Source organism: Vombatus ursinus, unplaced genomic scaffold (assembly GCF_900497805.2).
Source record: "Vombatus ursinus unplaced genomic scaffold, bare-nosed wombat genome assembly UNPS02009573.1, whole genome shotgun sequence".
Taxonomy (NCBI): domain Eukaryota; kingdom Metazoa; phylum Chordata; class Mammalia; order Diprotodontia; family Vombatidae; genus Vombatus; species Vombatus ursinus.
The window spans coordinates 1,418,046-1,440,386 of record NW_020949351.1 but is presented as its reverse complement, the minus strand read 5'-3'; the positions used below and the strand labels follow the sequence as shown (position 1 = coordinate 1,440,386).

The window sequence follows — 22,341 nt, the reverse complement described above, 5'->3', positions numbered from 1 at the left end:
AAAATTAAGCGCTTTCCCAAATATAAATCTCTAAATGTTTGACCCTTATGGTATCTCAGAAGAAGAAAACCACCTTAAAAAGAGGCAAAGAAGGGATGAAAAGGGAGAAAGACTCACCTCAGGCCAGAATACTCCTGAGCCACACCCTCACGCATCTTTATTCTAAATCCAAAGTGCCCATCACTCAGGTGCCAATGCACACACATAGATGTTCTCTTCACACTACGAAGATGGGGGAAGACTAACCAGGAAATAAATTGCTTGACTTGAGAATGTACTTGAGAATGACATTAAGCCCCTCCCATAACAATGCAACAGTTACTAAGGAAATAAAGTGCATCAAACGGAAAACACCCCCACAGGAAAGGACATTAAAAAAAGAGAGAGAGAGGAGAAAATAAACACCCACAAAACCTAACCAAATAAGTTGTGGAATTAGATCTGCTCTGCCACTCATTCATGAGGACTTGGGTCAAACTCAATCGCTGCAATCCCTCAGGAATTAAAATTTAGTCTTTGACATGACAGTTTTCATGAACTTACACTGACTATACTGCAGAGACATCTATTTGCAGGGGAAGAGTAGGGTCACAAACTAGGCAAAGAGATCAAAATTCAATAGAGAAGTGAAACAGACTTTTTTGAAACCTGGTAACTTCAAAAAAAATATTTTAAGCAAATCAAGTATTCAAAAAAAAGTGTAAACACTGCAGTTTAATTTTTTTTAATTTCCTTTCACTGTGGACAGTCTGTTTCGTTGGCTAAGTGCTAGTTACCTAGGAGATGGCTGAGTGGTGAAATTGGATAGACTATATGTTGTAAAGAAAATGATCAGAGTTATGGCAGTCCTCAGAAATGATGTCGATGGTCTCTTGTCACTGCTCCCACCAAAAATGTTCCAGGGAGAGATGGAAGACAAAAAGACACAAAGGCACATTCACCTTGATAAGCTGTGGAGCTATTTTAAAATAGGAAATAATTTTAAATGAACATTTTGCATATAAGTTGCTTTGCACTTGTGAAAAAAGTGCATGACAATTTTTCAGACTTGCTAGTTCATTTAGGATAGAGATGACAAACAGCTGTTGAGGTAGCTATGAGAAAAAGGAAACCTAGGCTCTATTTTTGACTCTGACACTAAAATCACCATATCACTTGGGAAAAAGACTTCACACTTTTTTGCATGAGTTTCTCCAAAATCCATGAACATACACAGAATTAACAGCCTAGCTGAAGATCTCTGCAAGTGTCAGTCAACATTCACTGAGGTCCCAGAGGGTACAGAATGTACTCTAACGAGGTTATAAAGAAATATGGTCCTTGCACCAAGGCAGTTTATAATCTACTGGGGCTAGGGGGAGATAAGGAGGAGAATAAACAGGCTACGTCATGAAAAGAACATTAGATTTAGAGGTAGGGATGTGTTTTAATCCCAGCTTTGCCTTGTAGTCTGTGACCTTGTATACTGAGAAGCAGAATGGCTAAGTGGATAAAAAGCTGGTTTTCAAGACCCACTTTTCACAGACTAGCTGTGTGATCTTGGATAAGACAATTAACCTCTCTGTACTCCCAGGCAACTCTCTTAAGAGTCTTAGTTGCAAAGAAAGTGCTGATCTGTATTGGTAAAGGGCAGGGGCAGTTTATTCACTAGTTCTCTATATAAATTGAATTATATATCTAGTTTTTAAACTCATTCTAAAGCCTTCAGTTTTCTCATGTGTAAATTGAGGGGGTGGCACAGAATGGCCCCTAAGGTTACTACCAGCTCTAAAATCTTATGATTTGGACCCTGTTATCTTCATTAAACACTAAATGTCTATTTTTAATTCCGATGTTTTAAAGGTGTTAAATAATGCTTAGGTTTTGTAAAAGATTTTTTTGGCAACCCTGAGCATAGACCTGCCACTGACAGTGTCTATGCCTTTTCCAAAAAAGACCAAATTAGGGCTTGTGTTTGTGTGACTTGAAGCCCAAGTACACTGAAAGCAAATTAGTTTTAAAAAATCAGATTTGAATCTTCAAAAGTATACCCTTTTATTCCTCTTGGACTTCTGATTTGGTTTCTTTATTTATTCTAGCTTCACTTAATATGAGTTATTCAATTCATCCAGCGAGTTGGAGAAGGGGAAAAAGAGAATCTTGGGATCTTACAGGTCCGAAAGATCTGTTAGCTTAACACGCTACATTTTTTTTAGGTAGGATCATAGATCCAGAGCTGGAAAGAACCTGAAGCCAGGAAGTCTAACTTCCTAATTTTACAGACGTGGAAACTGAGGCTCAGGGAAGATGAATGACTCGTCTGAGCTCATATAAGCAGGGCCATAAGAAAATGGAATCCTAGAGACTCACCCAGGGCCACTAAAGTCCCATAAAAGATGAACTAGAATGTATGTATGATGTATATATGTATATAATATGCACATGTGTATCAAAATATTCCCAATGAGTTTTTTATTGTATCTATCTTTAAATAAGTGATAAAGAACCAGAGAATACCAGTTGATCTTCAGAAGGCTGAAAAGCCATCATTGTGTTGTATAATGGAAAGAATTTTAGACTCTGAGTCAGGAGAGAGCTGGGTTCAAACACTGACTGACATTTGCTGGCTGTGTGTCCATGAGAGATCATTTAACCTCCCTGGTTCTTAGCCTCCTTAATGGTAAACTGGAATAATGATACCTATAGTAACTCCCTAAAAAGGTCACTGTGAGAGTCACATGAGGGTCACATACATGTAAAGTGCACTGAAAAGCAATATGGATTACTCGATAGAAAGCTGGTCTTCAAGTTCCACTTCTCACACATTTCTTATTGTTCAGTCATTTTTCAGTTGTGTCTGACTCTTCATGACCCCATTTGGGGTTTTCTTGGCAAAGACACTGGAGTGGTTTGCCATTTCCTACTCCAGCTCATTTTACAGATAAGGAAGCTGAGGTCAACAGGGTTAAGTGACTTGCCCAGGGTCACACAGCTAATAAGTGTCTAAGGCCTCATTTGAACTCAGGGAGCTAAGTCTTCCTGACTACATGCCCAGCACTCCATCTCACACACACTGGCTATGTAATTCTGAGTTACACTTAACCTCTCTGTGCTCCCAGGCAACTCTCTAAGAGTTTTAGTTGCAAAGAAAGTGCTGATCTGTATTGATAAAGGGTAGAGATAGTTTATTCACTTGGTTTCCCTACATAAATATATTTTTTAAAAGGTAAAGCAATGTAAAAATAAATGTCAGCTATTATTATTAGAATATTTTAAAGCCTCTCAACTCTGTCTTCTTATCCATCTTTAGGTAAAGAGCCATTAATTTAAAATATTTGATGTTTTAGGGGTCTTCCCCCTACTGTACTCTCTTGGAGAACAGACTTCTCAATAGATAAAAATCAAAACACAAATTCCTCCCATGCCAACTACAATTAATAATAGATATAGGAAACAAGATGCAAAAATTTGTGAGAATGTGTGGGGGAGGCAGTTGGTATGAAGTTTAGCAGAGTAGGTAAAGAAGAAAAATGACAAAAAAGGAAAATTTACTCAGACAAGTAAGGAGGCACAGCTTCTTAGAATCTTTAAAAAAAATTCATTCAGGTTTTGAAATATCAGAGAAATACACCAATGGGAAGTGGTGATTCTATTTGTTTCTAGTATTAGTAGGTATATCTTCTTAAATGTAGCTAAGCTTTTTCTTACAGAGCCCAGTCTTTCTTTTCTTGATTTGTTCCAGTGATAGAAAGCTTTTGTATTTTTCATTTCCTTCACAGTCTTTCCTTAAGCCTGTGAAGTGTGCCATGAGACAGAAGTCAACACTGTGGCCTCAGTACAAAGCCCTGCTTCATAACCTGATGGACCCAGTTCTCTTTGATTTGAGAGAAAATCTTGGGGAGCTTGCTTTATTGGTTGCTTAAAAGCTAATAAAACTGATAAACAATATAAGCCAGCTCCTCTGTAGAAATAAATCATCTGTATAATTTCAGCCATTAGTACTACTCAGTCATTTTCTTTGTTTCCCTGAGGGCAGCTAGGAGGTGCAGATAGAGTATAGGGCCTGGAGTCACAAAAACGCATCTTCCTGAATTCAAATCTGGCCTCAGATACTTACAAACTATGTGACCCTGGGTAAGTCACTTAACCCTGTTTGCCTCAGTTTCTTCATCTGTAAAAAATGAGCCGGAGAAGGAAATGACAAAACACTCCAGTATCTTTGCCCAACAAAACCCCAAATGGGGTCATGAAGAGTCAGACACAATTAAACAACAACAGTTATTTTCTCTATTTCCCTAAGCCCTTTATTTTTCTTTCTGTAATCAAAACATGCCAAATTTTGACAAAAAAAGGTTCTCCCATAGTTGCTCATATTCACCTATCTTTAATTTTAAAAAAAAAGTCTGATTTTGCTGGTTGTTTTTTACTTTGAGAAAGCAACTTGTCAAGTTACTCTCTTTCCAAGGAAAAGTAATATCCACTAATATTTTCCTTAAATATTTCCATAGAGAAGGTTAATAATAATAGTTATAACAATAATAAAACTAGCATTTCTATTATCCCCAATTTAAAGATGGGAAAACTGAGGCAAATAGAAGTTCATTGATTTATTTGCTCAAGGTCACACAGCTAGTAAGAATCTGAGGAAAGATTTTAACTCTTGCTCCTGATTCCACTGCCCCTCTTAGCTTCACCAGGTTCTACTCTGACTTCTCTGGAGTGACCAGTGGGAGGGAGAAGGACGGGCGGTGGTGGGGGGGGGGGGGGGGGGGGGGGGGAAGGAGAGGAGAGACAGAGAGAGAGAGAGAGGGAGAGAGAGAGGAAGAGTGCAGACAAGCCTGAGTTAAGTGTCTTCGACACTCAGGGGTCAGAGAGTCTCTGCCCAGGATTCCAGTAGAGCCAAAAGCTTTTAATTTAGTTGCATCTGTGTGTCATTCACATAGTCTGCCTTTAGGATTCCTGGGTGATTCACAACCACACACACACACACACACACACACACACACACACACACACCCCTCAGCTACAACAGGAACATGCTTCCTTTGAAATAACTGAGGAAAGAGGTAGAGGGAAAGAATGAGAACAATGTCCTAAATCTGCAATCCACAGTACATACATAGACACTATCAGAATCCAAGCTATCTTGACATCTTGTTTTCTTTTTTTAGGGAATAAAATTTAGAAACCACAAGCAACAATTATTCACAACTTCAAGAGTTCCCTATACATGCACATTCCCCAAAACAGTGCACACTCCTTCCTACAAGAGCAAAAAAATACAAGGACCAAGAGCAAAATCGCTAAAAATGCCCTGAGAATTCTACCACAAACTTTTATCCACAGACGATTCTGGATGGGTCATGGAGGTTAGACTGGCCAAATCAAGTGACATTTGGGAAATGACTTAATCTGGTTGCACAGGCTCCACAAGATACACATTTTGACAGATGTCTTCAGGACATAATTCAAAATCCCTCCCATCTGAGAGCCACCACAGAGAGCTGATGTCATGGAAGAGGTCTGGCATCAATTCAGTCTGAGATCCTTAGAAATGAGCTCTCAGTAGTACAGTTACATACAATAAAGAACACTGCATCTGCGAGAGGCTCAGGCACACCAAGCAGTTTAATGAGCAATCCCTGACTCCACATATATTAAGGAAACACCGATAGGGTTTCACATCTTCCTGGAAGGCTGGATCAGTCAGCGCTCTGAAAATGCATGTGTCATGAAGAGCAGCTGTTCAAGAGGGCAAGGAATTTAGGGTAAAGGCTCCCTAGTATTTAACTAATGGTACTCCACAAATCCTGGCCCTGTATATTCTTTAAAACTCCAGACAAACATAAAAAGTTCATTATTACACCAATTTCTGCTGCCTTGGTGACACACGCCTTATGCCTGTACTACACTGCCCACAGTAAAGCCACAGCAATGCTATTGAGAGTTAAAGGAAATGCATGCAGGTACTGTGTGTACCCGCAGGACACCCCAGGCAACAGCATTAGATCCTGTGCTCTCATGACCCTTGTAATACAGTAGTGGTTGTCTCCAGGAACAAATGTAATGTGAGCAAACCTCTTACAATATGAGACCCTTCATGTTTGTTGAATACTGGTTGTTTTGCATCAGCTGCTGTAGAAATCAATTTCATTTGGAACAGGGTGTTAGAATTGGGAAAAGGTATTATGTATGCTTTATCATAAATGAATCTGTTCATCTTCCAAGCCCATCATCAGATCTCATTTAAAGAATTTCTGGGATACCAGGAAATAAAACTACTGGGCCCCACCTGCAGCTTGCGGTATTTTAACCTGTGAAAATACAACTTAAATTATGGTTTCTTATTCCCATTATTTGCTGTATTTAGCTACATAGTATTTGACCATGCAGTATTAACTAGGAAAAGGTCTGAGAAAATGTGATGTGTGTATTATGTTGTCCAATAATATGCTCTCAAGGAAGGAGGGAGAGGAGAGGAAAAGACAGAGAAGGAGAGGAGAGGATGGGGAGGAAAAGACAGGAGAGGAGAATACAGGAGGGAGAGGAGAGCACAGGAAAGGAGAAGACAGGTGAAGAGAAGAGGAAGAAAAAGACAGGAGATGACAGAAGAGGATGGCGAGGAGAGAACAGGAGAGGAGAGGACAGGACAGGAGAGGATGGGGAGAAGACAGGATTGGAGAGGACAGACAGGAGAGGATAGGAAAGGAAAAGACAGGGGAAAAGAGGAAAAAAGAAGGTAGAAACACCAACCAGTCAATACATTAATGCATGCTCTTCTCATCCTTTCTGGAATCTGCAGGTGTTAACTGACAATCCTACTTCAGACCGATAACAAGCCTGTCGGCATACATCTTCTAAGAAAGGTTCACAAATCCTGGCCTCCATGCCACAGTGAGATGAATAATGAAAAAGGCAGGTAGAAAGGGGAGGTAAGAAATATAGAAGAAAAAAGAGGGAAAACAGACATTTCTACCGTCTTCCCTCAATATGTATTCAATAACCATTTATTACACACCTACATGCAAAGCACTGTCCTAGGTTTAGGGAATAAAAAGATGAATTTGACATAGGTCCTGTGCTCAAATAGCTTACAATATCATAAGGTAAAGGTAAATACGTAACTATGATACAGTGGAAAAAGGGATGGGTGCAAAAACAAGTGTCTCATGAGATCATTTAAGTATGAAGACATGATTTTCATGGCAGGGGCAAGGAGGGCAAGGAGAACAGGGAAGGTTTCATAGAGGAGATTGCATATGAATTGAACTGTGAAAGGAGAAGAAGGACACGGAACATTGATAGATAAAAGTTGCAAGGAGAGAGTTTAAGAAGTTCATTTTAGGCATGGAGAATGGTCTGAGCCAAACACACAGAGAAAGGAGAGGACAGGACAAAACTGTAAGAGAGAAAATAATCCACAAACAGTATGGGTGAAGGGCAGTAGTGTAAGATAAGGCTAGATGGGCATATTGAGGTCAGATTGTAGGTGGCTCTAAATGACAAGATTAGATGCTTATTCTCTGTTTATTATATATTAGAAAGATACTGTAGGTTTTTGAGTAAAGGAATGACATAAAGATGTTGGTGTATTTTAAGGAATACTCAGCAATAATGAGAATATATTGAGAAGGGAATAGACTAAAGACAAATTAGGAGGCTATTATGATAGTCAAGGATGCCACAGATGAAGGCCTGAACTACAGTGATTGTAATAGAATTGAAGAGAAGAGAAGCAGGATGAAAAATGTATTTAGCAGTAGGGATTATAGAACTGGACTATTGATTGAATATGTGAGGTGAGAGAAGGAAAGAGTTAAAAAAATGACCCCAAAAGTTTTGAAGTGAGGTGACTGATAGGAAGATGTTACTACTTACAGAAAGAGAGATGTTAAAGGGAAAAGATGATAAACTTGATTTTAGTTATATTCCATTTTAGGTGTTTGTGGTACATCTGGATGTACAGCTATCCCTTCCACATTATGACTTTCCCCATTGTGGTTTCAATATATCACGGTTTGGCAGAAGAAAAGAAATGGGAATTTTGTGGGAGTTTTGCAGAAGCTGCAGACTACATACGAAGGCCAGAAGATGACACAGAGCCTATGACCAAATGCTTAACCCAAATTTTACAATAAGTTACTATAAACACCCCATAAAAGAAAAAGAAAAAATTCAGATGTCTTCCCTGGTACAAAGGGAAGGCCAAAAAAATTTATGAGTATTTTCCAGATCGCATGGGTACCATGCCTGTAATCCCTGCTATGTGAAAGGGATAACTGTAGTTATCCAGAAGGCAATGAGAAGTACAGGATGGAATTTCTGGGGATAAGCTGAAGGTAAAGATGAAAATTTGAGAGTCATCCACATTGCTATAGCTTCAACTATGTCAATGGCTAAGATTATCAAAAGAGACTAAGGAGATATAGAGACAGAAGTAAGCCTAAGAACCTTAAGGAACACTCAGGTTTAAGGGACTGAGAAGGAGGAAGAGTTTAAAAAAAAGATGCAGACAAGGAGCAGTTAGAGAGGAGTTAGTAAGGAGGAAAATCAGGCTAGTACATTATCACAGAAAGCCCAGAAGGAGTTGGTATCTAGAAGAAACAGGTAGCAAGGAGGAGAATTCCTAATTAAACAAGGGATGGAAGAGATCATGAAAGATAAATAGACCATTTTGACACCACAAAATTTAAAAGATTCTACTACATAAAATCATTAAAGACAAGTAGAAAACCAGTGGTGAAGTGGGAAAAATACTTGCACCAAATATCACTGATAAATGTCTGAAATCCAAAATAAAAAGGGAATTGACACAAATATATTACACAAAGAATGATTCCCTAATAGATAAGTTCTCAAAGGATATTAACAAATAGTTTTCAAAAGAATTCCCAACAACATATGATCCCGTAAAAACATGATCCAAATCACTAATAGTAAAAAAAAAAAAAAATGCAAATTAAAGCAAGTGAGGTTTCATGTTGAACCACATGGAAATAAAAAAAAAAATATGGGAACAAGTTTATGTCGGAGTTGCTGTGAGAAGACGGGCTCTTTGATGTATCATTTGTTGGTGGAGTTGTGAAGTGATTTAGTCATTCTGGATTCCAATTTGGAATCACTGAAGAAAAGTGAATAAACTGCCCATATCCTGTAACCTTCCAATTCCACTACTGAATATATATCCTGAAGGAGGTCAAATATAGAGCCAAATGTCCATAGGCTAAGATACATGAAGGGAGAACATCACAAATTCCTACAATAACTTGTAGAATGCTCTAGACCAAGGGTTCATAACCTTTTGTATTGGCAGTTTGGTGAAACCAAATAACTTCTTTTTTGAATAATATTTTAAATGCATAAAACAAAATATATAGGATTACAAATTAAACCAATTATATAAGTTACCAAATATTAGATATTTTATTTTCCTTTTATTAAAACAAACAACAGTAAATGAATTAAAAAAAACACTGCACTGAGAAGCTAAGCTAACTGCCCACAGGCCAGCTTGAAAAAAATAACCTTGCAAAAGGAAAAGGGGTGAGAACTTCTCACATGAAGACTTCATTCTTCTACAGACAGAACTCCTGACTCTCAATGTCCCAATAACCTCTTCATCCTAAAAGTTCACTCCATCCCTGAAGCCTCTTACTCTCTCAAAATAATTTTTAAAAACACAAGTTCATGGATCCCAGGTTAAGAATCCCTGCTCTATACCAAGTACTCAATAAATGTTCACTACTTACTAGAGTGAAAATTAGACTGCCAAGACCAGACACTCAAAAGTAACTAGAGTCTGTCAATAGGCAAATGAAATCAGCAAGAGTTCAGAGGAAGATTGTATTTTTGTAAGGAAGGTTAAAAGAAAGATGGGCTACCTTGATGAACCCTAATAAATTCCATCCAGCATTTAGTCATCTCAAAAAGACAATCAAAAAACATAAATATAAAAAGGAAGAAAATCAATAAACATTTGTTAAGCACCTACTATGTGACAAGCACTGTGCTAAATGGCATGTTAACCAATGGTATTCACCACTATGTTGGCAGAGATTCACTGCAGAGTTCAAGCTGAAAAGGGGAACCCTATAGTTGATGAGGTCCTCAGATATTTCTGTTTGTGGATAGCATAGTGCTGGTTCCAGCAAGTCCTTTAACATTAAAGACCTTCCTGGAAAAGATATACAGCCACTAAAAAGAATTTGGTCTGATCATCTACACAATAAAGACAAAGTGGATGAAGAATGTCTTTTTTTCTTCCAGATTATGCCATACAATTGGAAAGATAACTTGCACAGCTTGTTTATCAATATGTTTATCAGGGACAGGCAGTATAAATGGACAATGAATTGGGCGAGCATTAAAAAGGAGGAAAGCATCCTAGATTAACTTCAGGAAATTTAAAAGTTGCTTGAATGGATTCCAAGATTCTCTCAGAAACAATGATCTATCTTTTAGATTTCGATATGCTACTGGTGGTGGCATATGTCTGAGAGACAAGGAACAAAATAATCTCTGAAAAGTCAAAATGAACTTTCCCAACCTCTCTTATTTCTAGTACTTTCTCTCTCAATTATTTCCTGCTTTTCCTATATATAGCTTGTTTGTACAGATTTGTTTGCTGTTGTCTTCCCCATTAGATTGTGCACTCCTTGAGTCTCTTTTTTTCTATACCAAGTGCTTCACACGGTGTCTGGCACATAGGAGGTATTTAATAAATGTTTACTGACTGACAGACAATGAAGAAGTTCATGGTTAGTATGAAGAGGTTGCCCTATAGAGCCAATGAGGAGATTTTAAGAAAAATTAGAGTGTGCCAGGCACTGTGTTAATAGCTGGAAAATACGAAAAATATGATAGGAAAAGAAGATGGCCTGCTCAGATGACCAGGGCAAAGCATGACAAATAACCAGCCAGAGTGCTTTACTGATACCTCCAGAGTATCAGGAGAAAGTGAGGAAGGCCTCCAACATACTGGATGAACACCATGGGGACCTTCCAGTAGTCACATACAGTAGATAGGCATTAATGGGATACATCTTCAGAGAGAAGACTTAAATCCAAACGGACCACAGATCTACTTGAGTATTTGAGCCAAGGACAATCCAGGACTTGTTTCTAAACACATTAAATTATTAGCCTTTACAAAAATGCTCATAGCACTTAAATAGGTCAACTATGGACTTCATTCCCCTTGTTCTATAAGCCATAGACCACAACTCTCCTACTCAAATTCAAACAACCATGAGGCACTATAGTGCTTCCCTACTTCAGACAAGTTACTCATATCTGAAAGGATACATCACTATACTTCCATAAAGAAGAACATGTTTTTATGTATAATGTAATTACACAAGAAATAATAGCTAAATATGACTATTAAAATAGCTTCTACAACCACCTGAAAATGACTTCTTGGAAGGAAAATAATTTTCTGCTACCTTGAAAATGGTTTTAAAAGATGATTCCATCGTCCCTCATTGTATCTACAAAATGACCCTACATCCCACTTAGAGTCATGCCATTAGACCTCCAGTGTTTCCAGGGTTCCCCCACCTATGGGTGGACTTTGGCAAAAGTGATTTTAGAGTTTGGAAGCTGGCTGCCATTGAAATTTAAAAGTGCTCTAGTTACTCCACTTCCATTCCTTACCCTTCTGGTTCCCATGGAAACAGACGTCAGATCGCCAAAAAACAGGGTAAAGATAGCACCATGCCCAGTTTTCCCCACAATCTGTTTCCATGGGAACAGGAAGGGAAGGAAAGGAAAGCCTAGAGAGTTTGCAGATTTCAGTCACTGTCAGCTGGGAGATGCAGACAGCTTTGACTACACAGACCAGTGGTCTGTAGAACCCAACTGTCTCCTCAAGTCAATGACAGGCCAACTTTGGCTTGGGGTCACAGGGAGAGGTGAAGATAGCAACAGAGAAGTACTGACAACCAGAGCAACAAGATTATGGAACTCCATGTTTAGATACCCCCAGATGAGGAACAGATGGAAGACTTATTTTCTCTAACTTCCCTTAGGCCTACCCTGAGATAATCTAGATTACAATTAATTTTAGTTCTAGTATCCTAGAGCAGGCCTGTACAACATACACTTGCAGCCCACCAAACGATTTCAGGGCTCATGAAAAATGTAGGGTTGCCACTGCATACTCTCCTGTTTGTCATGTGACCTCTTGGCAACCAGGGGGGTTGTCTCTAGTCTAAGCTATCTGGTCCAAAGAAGCTTACAACTTGTGCAGGTCTGTCCTAGAGTATCAATCAATGGTGAATATCTTCCTCTTCATGAAGAGACAAATATAATCACAGACTTGAGCCCCGAAAGGCTCTTAGTTATAGGTGTTAAGCTACCACTGAAGCTGAGGTAATAAAGGTTTATCTGGCTTTTGGCTATATCCTACCTAAGACTAAACTGTGAGGAAATTTCTTAGAACATTAAAAGGATTCAGTCCTTCCTTCCTAGGTTATTACCCCTACCCTATGCAATTCTGGTGAGAAAGACTCTTGACATAAAGACCATTCTGACAAAAGGGACCTACATGGGAGACATATTAGAATGGTTAAAAGGTATAAACAACTGATATAATTAGAGGCATTGTGGGGGATAAGAGGTGGACTATAGAACCAAAGCTGGAAACTAACAAGCATGGAGATGAATCAAAGTAAGCTATTGTATTTATATAACATCTTCAGGTTTGCCAAGTGCTTTACATACACTAACTCACTTGATCCTAACAAAAGCCTTGTAATGTAAAGTTATTATTACTCCCATTTTATAGATGAAGAAATTGAACCTCAGCAAAATTTACTTACTCAGGGTCACACAGTAAGTGTCTTGAGGTGGGATTTAAATTCAGGCTCCATGTCAGACTAGACAGAAGGAAACCGATTTTAACAGAAACATCATTCTTTCTAAGTTATATCTGCCTAAGCAACGCAAATGCATGCCATCATTACAAGGACCAATTGTGGGCGGAGGGATGGAAGAGGGCTCAGTCTGAAAGTCCATCATGAACTCATTCATGCAACAAGCACTTATGTAATAGACTTTTAAATTTATGATTGTAAGGTGTATGAAATGGGGACAAGGAGACGGAAGAGATGAATATGCCAATTAAAAAATATGGAAACAAAATAAAACTGTCATCAAGAATTTTTAAATAACATTTCTGGGCCTCAGTTTCTTTATATGCAAAAAGATGGTGTTGGACCAGATAATTGCTAAAATTTCTTCCAGCTTTAAACGTTATTGTAAATGTTATTAACAGTTAATGAGGTTTTTTTTAGAAAATCTATTCCTAAAGTAAAACATATACTATGAAACTAGCCTCTAGTTTTCAACTAAAAGTATAATAAAGAAAACAAAAAAATAAAAATCTTTATTTCAGCGCTGAACCACAAAATATCTCTTAAAGTATACATACTAAAAGGCCAATGTATTGCTCAAATGCAAGTTAGTAGCATAGTGTTTAAGAAGTTCCTTTCTTTCTGATGTTAAAACAAAAATGGGCAAATATTAACTCTTTATTGACTATATTCTTCCATAAAAAAATTACATACCCCTTCCTAAATTCTGAAAATTAAAACAAAAGCAAATAATTCAACCAAAAATCACTTAATTATTTTAAAGTCTTCCTCAAATAAATAACATTCTACTAAAACTGCAAAGGGAAAAGAAAAATCAATGATTTGATTAGTCAGCATATAAGCAACAAAGATAGCTAAGCATTTTGCACAGGCCTATAATCTCATGTGACCAAGGAAAACTCACATACAGGCTGTGATGTTCATTTGTATTCCACAGAAGCAAAAATACACACATATATTTATATATGTGTGTATAATGTCACATGTAGACTTTTTTATATAAAAAAGCTATGAAATAATATGGAAATCCATTTACTTTTTAGGATCTTGAAGCAGATTCAGTCACATTCTATATTTGCCAAGACAAAAAAAAAAAGCTTATATGGAGAATTTCTCCATTATCAACCATGCAGTGACCAGTATAGATGACATAGGCAGCTACTCAGGATACAATACACAGAAGAAAACTTTTAGATATGCTTTAAATAAATGTATATATTTTAATATCCTAAGCTATCAACCTCTTTGGCAATAGGCATTTATTTTATGATAAATAAGTCATGAGAACAGGGACCATGCACCTTTCCCAGTACATAGAACACTGCTATATACAGAGGAAGGATAGAGATAAGGAAGGGACTAGACCTGTGATTTCACTGTAGAGAATTCCCAGGGGAGGAAACTTCCTCTGTCAATGCAGGTCAGCTCTTCTATATGTGTTCTAGCCTTAGAAAATTGCCTGGAGTACTGAGAGGTTGGGTAAGTGACTTGCCTAAGGTATCACAGGCAGTAGTGTCAGAGGTGGGATTTGAATCCAGGTCCTCCTCACTATCTGTCTGTTATGCTACATTCCCTCTCTTTTTATATAGTAAATACTTATAAATGGCAGGTGAATGAAGGAATGGCCAGTTAGATGAATGAATGAGGCAGCATAAAGCCTGAAAGCAAAGTTTTCAGGAGGGCTGGGGGATGGGGGTTGGGAATATTCAAGTATTTTTTTTCTGGTAAGATCAGGGAGCTTTAGTTGATCACAAGTTCAACATGAGCCTTCAGTGTGATTGGCCAACAAAGCTGATGCCACCTTGGGCTTCATCAAGAGAGGCAAAGGTTCCCAGAATAGGGAAGTAACGGTCTCCGTAGACTCCTCCTATCCTGGTCAGTCCTCATCTGAAGTGCTGTACTCTGTTCTAGAGACCCCAGTTTAAGAACATTGATAATAAACTAGAAAGTCTCAAGGAGGGCAACAAGGATGCTGAAGAGTCTTATGTCCACATAACATGAGGATCAGTGGCAGGAATTGATCATGTTTGTCCTGGAGAAAAGAAGGCTCAAAGGCAATATGAGAGCTGCCTTCGTGTTTATGAATGGCTAGCGTTTGGATGAGGGATTCAATATATTCTACTTGGTTCTAGAGAGCTGAGCTAGGCGAAATAGAAATTGCAGTGAGGTCATTTTAGGTTTAAGAGTCAGGAAAAACTTCCTAACAATTAGAACTGTCCTAAGAGGTGGTAGGATCCCCCTTCTTGAGAGTTTTCCAATAGAAGCCCAATGTCTACTTGTCATGTGGATAACCATGGAGGATTCTTTCATGTATGAGTTGGACTAAATAGCTAATGAAGCCCCTTCCAATCCACAAATTCTCTAATTAAGTGATTCTAAGCTCACTTAAAGTGCACAAATGTCTTATTGGAATTCTGTTGACAATATAATTAAGATGAAGTTCATCAATATTGGATAGGGTTAACTTGCAAAACAGGAAGGGATTACTAACACTGCCATTAAAATGGACCAAAATATTTTTAATTTCCATGGATGAGCATAACTATAATTTGAGTCTATCCCATTCTAGCTCCACTGAAATATACCGAATTGTCAGAGCACCTAGTTAGAGCTACATTTTATTATAACTTGGGTGTCAAGCTTTTTGGAGAGGGACTCACGTAAGGGTCCCAGGTTGTCCTCAAGTAGTTTATAATTCACAGTTAATACAGTCATTTCTATAATATATATAATTCAATTCATATAATCCATTAGTTAATACAGTCATTTCTACTGTAAAGCAACATGGATTCCAAAAAAGCACAGTATTATGCACAATAAAAACCACGGGGCTTATGGGAAATATGGAGTGAGGGGCACAATGCTCAAAAACTTCAATACTAACATTAAAAAAAGAAAGGAATCTAAAAAAAGAGCACAATTTTATACACATCAAATGGTAAAGAAATACATAAATACTACGATAAGTTGTGGCACTGTCCACTGCACCCAGTTTCCCATGGCCCAGGCTGGCATAGTCTCCTGCAAGTTGGACTGGCTGCAGCTCCAGGCCTCAGGCCACACTGAACCAGAAACCATGCCAGAAGGTGGGGATGTGTGGACCAGCCCTCTTCTGCCTACAACTCCTACTGCACCAGAAGATAATACAATCAATATTGCACTTTACCTTGAAAAAGAAGTTTGTTTTATGGAAGTAGGTATCTGAAGGATTGCAGCTTGTGAGTTATTGCGAAGTGGTGCAGTTTTCTGTATTCTTACTGTTTCTTGAGAAAGAAATCGCACATATGCAAACTCAAAATTCAAGTTGTGCTCAAGATGTTCCAAAATATATCAATCACGTTGGAACAAACTCACATTTTCAAAACAAGTGCTATAGCAGAATGGACTGTATATTACAATGTCTCTCACAAACCTTGAGAAAAAGCAGCCAGGTAAGCTAGGTGTATGTTTCCCACCAAGAAATTCTAAACACCCATGGCCCTTACCTAACCAGGAGTCTAGTTACAGGGAAAGACAGTTTATTTGTGGACAATGATTTATAAGAAACTGGAATCCTACCTCAATCATTTCATTCCATTTTGTTTTTAAAAATAGAATCACCTCCAAGAAGCTTTCCCAACTACACTTACCTAGATCTGGCCACCCCAAACATCCTAGCAACTTTCAGAATTTATTTAAAGAGCTGCTACTATTTAGCTACTAAATGGCATGCTTGTTTGTGTTGTGATAATTGATTATTTATATTTTTCTTGTTTGTCTACTCTCCCTCATTATATTCATTTTGATTCAATAAACCCTTATTAAGCACTTACTACGTGTAGAGCACTATGGCAGATACAGATGAAAGAAGACACCGTCCTTAACCTCACACACTTACAGTCTACTAGGAGGTGTGTGTGTGTGTGTGTGTCTGTCTGTCTGTCTCTCTGTTTCTCTCTCAAAGAGAGGATGGGGGAGGGAGAGAGGGAATAAATGGAGAGAGGGAAGGAGGGAGATGTTCAATAGCAAAGAGAATTTGGTAAGAGAAACAGCTACAGCATAATGGAAAGAGGACTGGCTTTGATGTCAGAGGACCCAGGTTCAATTCCCATCTCTAGTATTCACTAGCTTGTGACATTGGGCAAGTCACTTCTCTATAAACCTCAGTTTCTTCATGAACTAGATTGTCCTCTGAGATGCCCTTCAGCTGTGGATGTGTAATCCTAAGGTCATAAGTAAATAAAAGAGGCACAAAGGGATATGTAAGTGCTCAGAAAGAAAATCTGAAGTTAGATAGGGGGGCATTGCCTAAAAGAATAAGTCTTGGAGGATGAGGAAGACTTAAAAAGTCAAAGGCAAAAATGAGACTAGCCAAGAAAAACCAAGAAGTCTATTACCATAGCTCAGGCAGAAGTTCAAATAATAGGACAATTAACAGGACTCAACAATTGATTAAATGTGAATGCTAATGGTATGGAAGAGTCAGAGATAACCTTGATGTTTGAAGTATGGCATAAGTGGACAAATGATAATGTTATTAACAGGAATAGGAAAATTGGGGTGGGGGAAAGATTTGAAGAAAGATATCTGTCTTTTTTAGTTTGTACTACATAGCAAGGACACACTGGTGAAAATCTTCATTACGTAACTGGAGATGAGCAAGTTTGGAGTTGGAGAGGTCGTGTGTATATGTGTCTGTGTGTCTGTGTGTCTGTGTCTGTGTCTCTGTATGTTTGCCTATGCACATGAATATATACCTCTTGAGGGAAATTATTTTTCTGTTATATTAATAACCAATTATTAAATTCGAATTGAGGCTTGTTTTCTTTATTTCCTCATTCATTGAGCAGCCCCTGTAGGTCAGTCAGCTGGTCCATGAAGGACAAGGCTGATAGATGAGATTGTCCAAATCCTCTGAAACATGATTCTCAATCTTGAGTGGCACCTCACTCAACTACTAGATCTTATTTCTATTTAAAGTGTCAACAGAATCTAATGTAGGTGAATTCCAGCTCCAAAGCATCAAGTCTATGACCTTGTTACCCCTCCATTAGAGTTTAGGGTGACCCAACTCATGAAGGAGAAAACCAACCAGAATGGTCTGGGTAGAGATGGATTCCTTTGTCCAGATTGCTGGAGGCAGCTGAGTCTCATGATCAGGCCACATTCTCAGTAGGAGGAGGTAAAGACTTTTAGCACACCTCTTCATTAATATGGCCACCCCTGCATTAATTGTTCACCAGTCATGTTTGATTTTCACCTGTGAGGAGCAACTCCTTTTCTGAAAGTATATTAAGGCATTCAGTATCTCTATTAGGTGTCTTTGGTTACAGAGAGAAACCACTGACCATCAATTTATTGATTATCAGTTAGCCTAATAAATAAATCGATTAATTACCTGGAAATTCTGTATCTCAGGCTTTTCGTTTGTCTCAATCTTAAAAGACTTTTCTTTAAACTTTAGATCACATTTAGATCATATGGAGCAGGTACTCAATCAATGTTTACTGCAAAATTTTTTCCTCATAAAAAAAAAACTTAACAAGATAGCTAAACAGACTGGAAATCATTATCTTTTAATATTTACCTTCCAAAAAAATCCCTCAAACCTGGGGCATAAGAAAACAGATCCACTTTTAACTTGCTTTACACAATAGATATATTCCTAAAATGTTGCACATATTCTAGACATTCAGAGCTAACAGAAATATTGGAAATCATCATATCCAATCCTCTCTTTCTCTCTCTCTCTCTCTCTCTCTCTCTCTCTCTCTCTCTCTCTCTCTGTGTGTGTGTGTGTGTGTGCACGTGCATGTATGTGTGAGATCATTGTGTCATTGTGGCAAAGAGATGTAAAATTCTTGCCTCAGAAGCAGTATTTCAACCCACGTGTTCTGCCTCCAAAACCAGGGCACTTTCCAGTTTACCATACTACCACCTAGGCCGTAGTTTATAAATTGAATTTTTGGAAACTTGCTCCTAATTTAAATGTAGCAAGGGCTCAGAGAATTAGGTAAGAAACTTCAGTAAAGTAACAAGATACAAAAGAAAGCCACAAGAGATCATCAGCATTTCTGTGTATTAATTACTATTAAAAAACTAAGAGCAAAGTAGAAAAAGAGAAATACCATTCATGCAAAAGGCACAAGATATCTGGGAACAAACTTATTGAGGCATATTCATACAACTATAAAATATTTATAGGAATAAGGCAGACTTTAATTGGAAATACCCATTGATCATGGTAAGACCACACGAATAAAATAAAAATAATGCTACCTAAATTCATTTATAGATTTAATGCTACACCTATGAAAGTATCAAGGGGGTACTTTATAGAACTAGATAAAATAATAACAAAATTCATTTGGAGGAACAAAAGGTCTAGAATCTCAAGGGGAATAGTGAGGGGAAAAAAAGTAGCTATGAGGAGGCTATAGTATTACCAGATTTGAAAGTATATCATAAAGCCAGAAATCATCAAAACTATTTGGTAACTGGTTTAAAAAAAAAAGAAAAAAAGAGATCGATTAAATAGACTCACAAAAACCCAGAAGCAAACAAACATTGTAATCTCAGTGTTCAGTAAACTCAAGGACATAAACTGGGAGGGGAAGGATTCCCTACTGAACAAGAACTTCTGGGAAAATTGTAAATCACCTTGACAAAAATGAGATTTCTATAATCAATTTATACTATGTATACTATGGTAAGTCCTATATAGATAAGCAATTTAAAGAATAGTAATAATAATAATAATAGCTAGCATCTATATAATGCCTACTATGTGCCAGGCACTATGCTAAGCACTTCACAAACATTATCTCATTTGATCCTCACAACAACCCAGGGTTGTTCAGTTTTTTCAGTTGTATTTGACATTCCGTGAACTCCATTTGGGCTTTTTTTTAGCAAAGATGTTGGAGTGGTTTACCATTTCCTTCTCTAGCTCATTTTACAGATGAGGAAACTGAGGCAAATGGGTTAAATGACTTGCCCAGCTAGTAAGTATCTGAGGTTGGATTTGAACTTAAGTCTTCCTGACTCCAGACCCAGTGCTATTATTATCTTCATATTACAGGTGAGAAAACTGAGGCAAACAGATTAAATGACTTGATCAAGGTCACCCAGTTACTATTTGAAGCCAGATTTGAACTCAGGTCTTACTGACTCCAGATCCAGTGCTCTATACAGTGCATCACTTTAAAAAAAAATTAAAGGACAGGAGAAAATAATTTCAGAACTATAGTGGCTAAGATTTTATAACAAAACAAGGGATCACAAAAAACAAAATTGGTAACTTCCATTATAAAAAAAAACTTAAGCTTTTGCATGAACCAAATCAATGCAACTAGAAGAAGAAAAGTATTGAATAAGGGGAAAATCTCTGCATCAACTATTTCAAATAACAGCTTGATATCCAGGACACAATCATAAGATCACAACTCTTGATCTGGAACCTCAGAAGTCATCTGATTCCAACCTTCATTTTACAGTTGAGGAAACTGGGACTCTGTGTGGTTAATTGAGCGCATGCCCAAGATCACAAAGACAGTAAGTGTCAGAGGTAGAATCCGAACCCAGGTCATTTAACTCCCTCTCCACTGAGCTTTCCAGGGCACTATGCTGCCTCCTACATAGCAACTGATACAAACATCTAAGACTAAGTAATGTTCCCCAGTATTTAAATGATCCCTAGATATAAACAAATGGTTTTCAAAAAAATATAGTTTCACAACCACAAATAACTAACAATCATATAAAAATGTTCCAGATCACTAATAATCAAAAAACTACATATTAAAACAACTCTGAAGTTTAACTTCACACTTAATCACATTGAAAAATATGATTAAAAAAAGAAATAGTATTGGAGGAATCATAGGAAGACAGACATTATAATGTATTGTTGACAGCTCTGACAGTCCAACTATTATGTAATACAATTTAGAATTATGCAAGAAAAGTCAATGAACTCTCCATGCCTTTTAATAAATCAGTCTTACCTACTGGGCAAATATTCCAAGGAGGTCAAAGATAGACAAAAAAAGTTCCAGATATACATTATGTTCATAGCAGAATGGCATAGTTGATAAAGGGTTGGTCTCAGAGTCAGGAGAGGATAGCTAGGAGGCATAGTGAATACAGCACTGATCTTAGAATCAGGAAGACTCATCTTCATAAGTTCGAACCTGGCCTCAGACACTTACTAGCTCTGTGATAAGTCACTCACTCCTGTTTGCCTCAGTTTCCTCATCTGTAAAATGAGCTGGTGAAGGAAATGGCAAACCAATCCAGTATCTTTGCCAAGAAAACCCCAAAATGGGGTCATGGAGAGTTGGATAGGACTGAAGAACAACAACAAAGCTTGGGTTCAAGTCCCAACTCTTATCACACACTGGTTGAGAGACCCTGGGCAAGTCATTTAGCACTTCAGTGGCTCCAAATAACTTCTAAAATCATAAGTTTCAGTGTAGTGCATTGGTAGAAGCAATTTCCTCACAGGAAATTCTCTACACCAGTAAGATTCCAGGTCTGAACCATTCAAAGCATTTTTTTTTTTGCAGTAGGAAAAAACTGGAAGCAGAAGCGGGTACCCATCAATTGAGGAATAGCATACGAAGGTAATGGGATATTATTGCACTATAAGAGACAAAGAATGTGAGAAATTCTGAGAACTATATGAAGATTTATATAAACTGATGCAGAGGGAAGAAAGAAGACCCAAACAACAATATTCACAATACAATAATGGAAATAAAAGCAACACAAAACAGTAACTGCATTAAAACTAAATTCAATGACCAACAGTAGTCATAAAGGATATACATCCTTTCACTAGAAAGGGGGAGACTCTACATGCAGTACAGGGACATGTGAGCTTATATTTAACTCATTGTATTTGGGGTCAGTTTTGCTTAAATGTTTTTGATTTGTTACAAGGAAGTGATCTATAGGAAGCTTGGGAAAGATCTCAGGAAAAGATCATGATATAAAAAAATAGCATCAACAAAATTTTAAAAATAGATATACTAGGAAAGTTTCCGTCTAAAGGAAGCCTATGGTAAATCTTTTTTTTAATCCTTTCCCAGAACAAATGTTCATCCCCTAACTTATGCTATATGGATTTCCATTTTCATGTATTTAGTTTTTCTGGAGGCAAGATATACCTGATCTTAATCACAGCACTTATTTGCAGGCATCACAATCAGGAGCTCTAACTTGAAATGCCTGTATAGGCAATACAAGCAGTTTCCTGGGAACCCACGCCAACAAGGACTGGCCTATTGGAAATTAACCATCAGCTCCCAAGAAGTACTAGAGCTATAGCAGGCAAGAAGTACTAGAGCTATAGCAGGCAAGACTGGGTCAGTCACATTTTGTAGTCCTACCGACTACCATTTCTCCATAAATGATTATCATGAAAGCTATGTAAGCTGGCACATTGTTTGCTGGGTCCACCGCCAACCCAAGAAAAGTGAGAAGTACTTTTCCTCTCTTCTAAACT

At 37.7% G+C, this 22,341-nt stretch overlaps 1 protein-coding gene across 7 annotated transcripts in view; it reads right to left on the bottom strand.

Annotated features, from left to right (window-relative positions):
- The window catches only part of LDLRAD4 (low density lipoprotein receptor class A domain containing 4), a 589,056-nt gene that overhangs the window by 355,140 nt on the left and 211,575 nt on the right, over window positions 1-22,341 (bottom strand). The window contains exon 1 of one of the 7 annotated variants that reach the window (XM_027852453.1): window positions 118-234. The exons of the other annotated variants lie outside the window; for them this stretch is intronic. The gene's annotated coding sequence lies outside the window, so the exon portion shown is untranslated. Of the gene's footprint in view, window positions 1-117; window positions 235-22,341 lie in introns of those variants that run through there. 7 annotated transcript variants of the gene reach the window in all.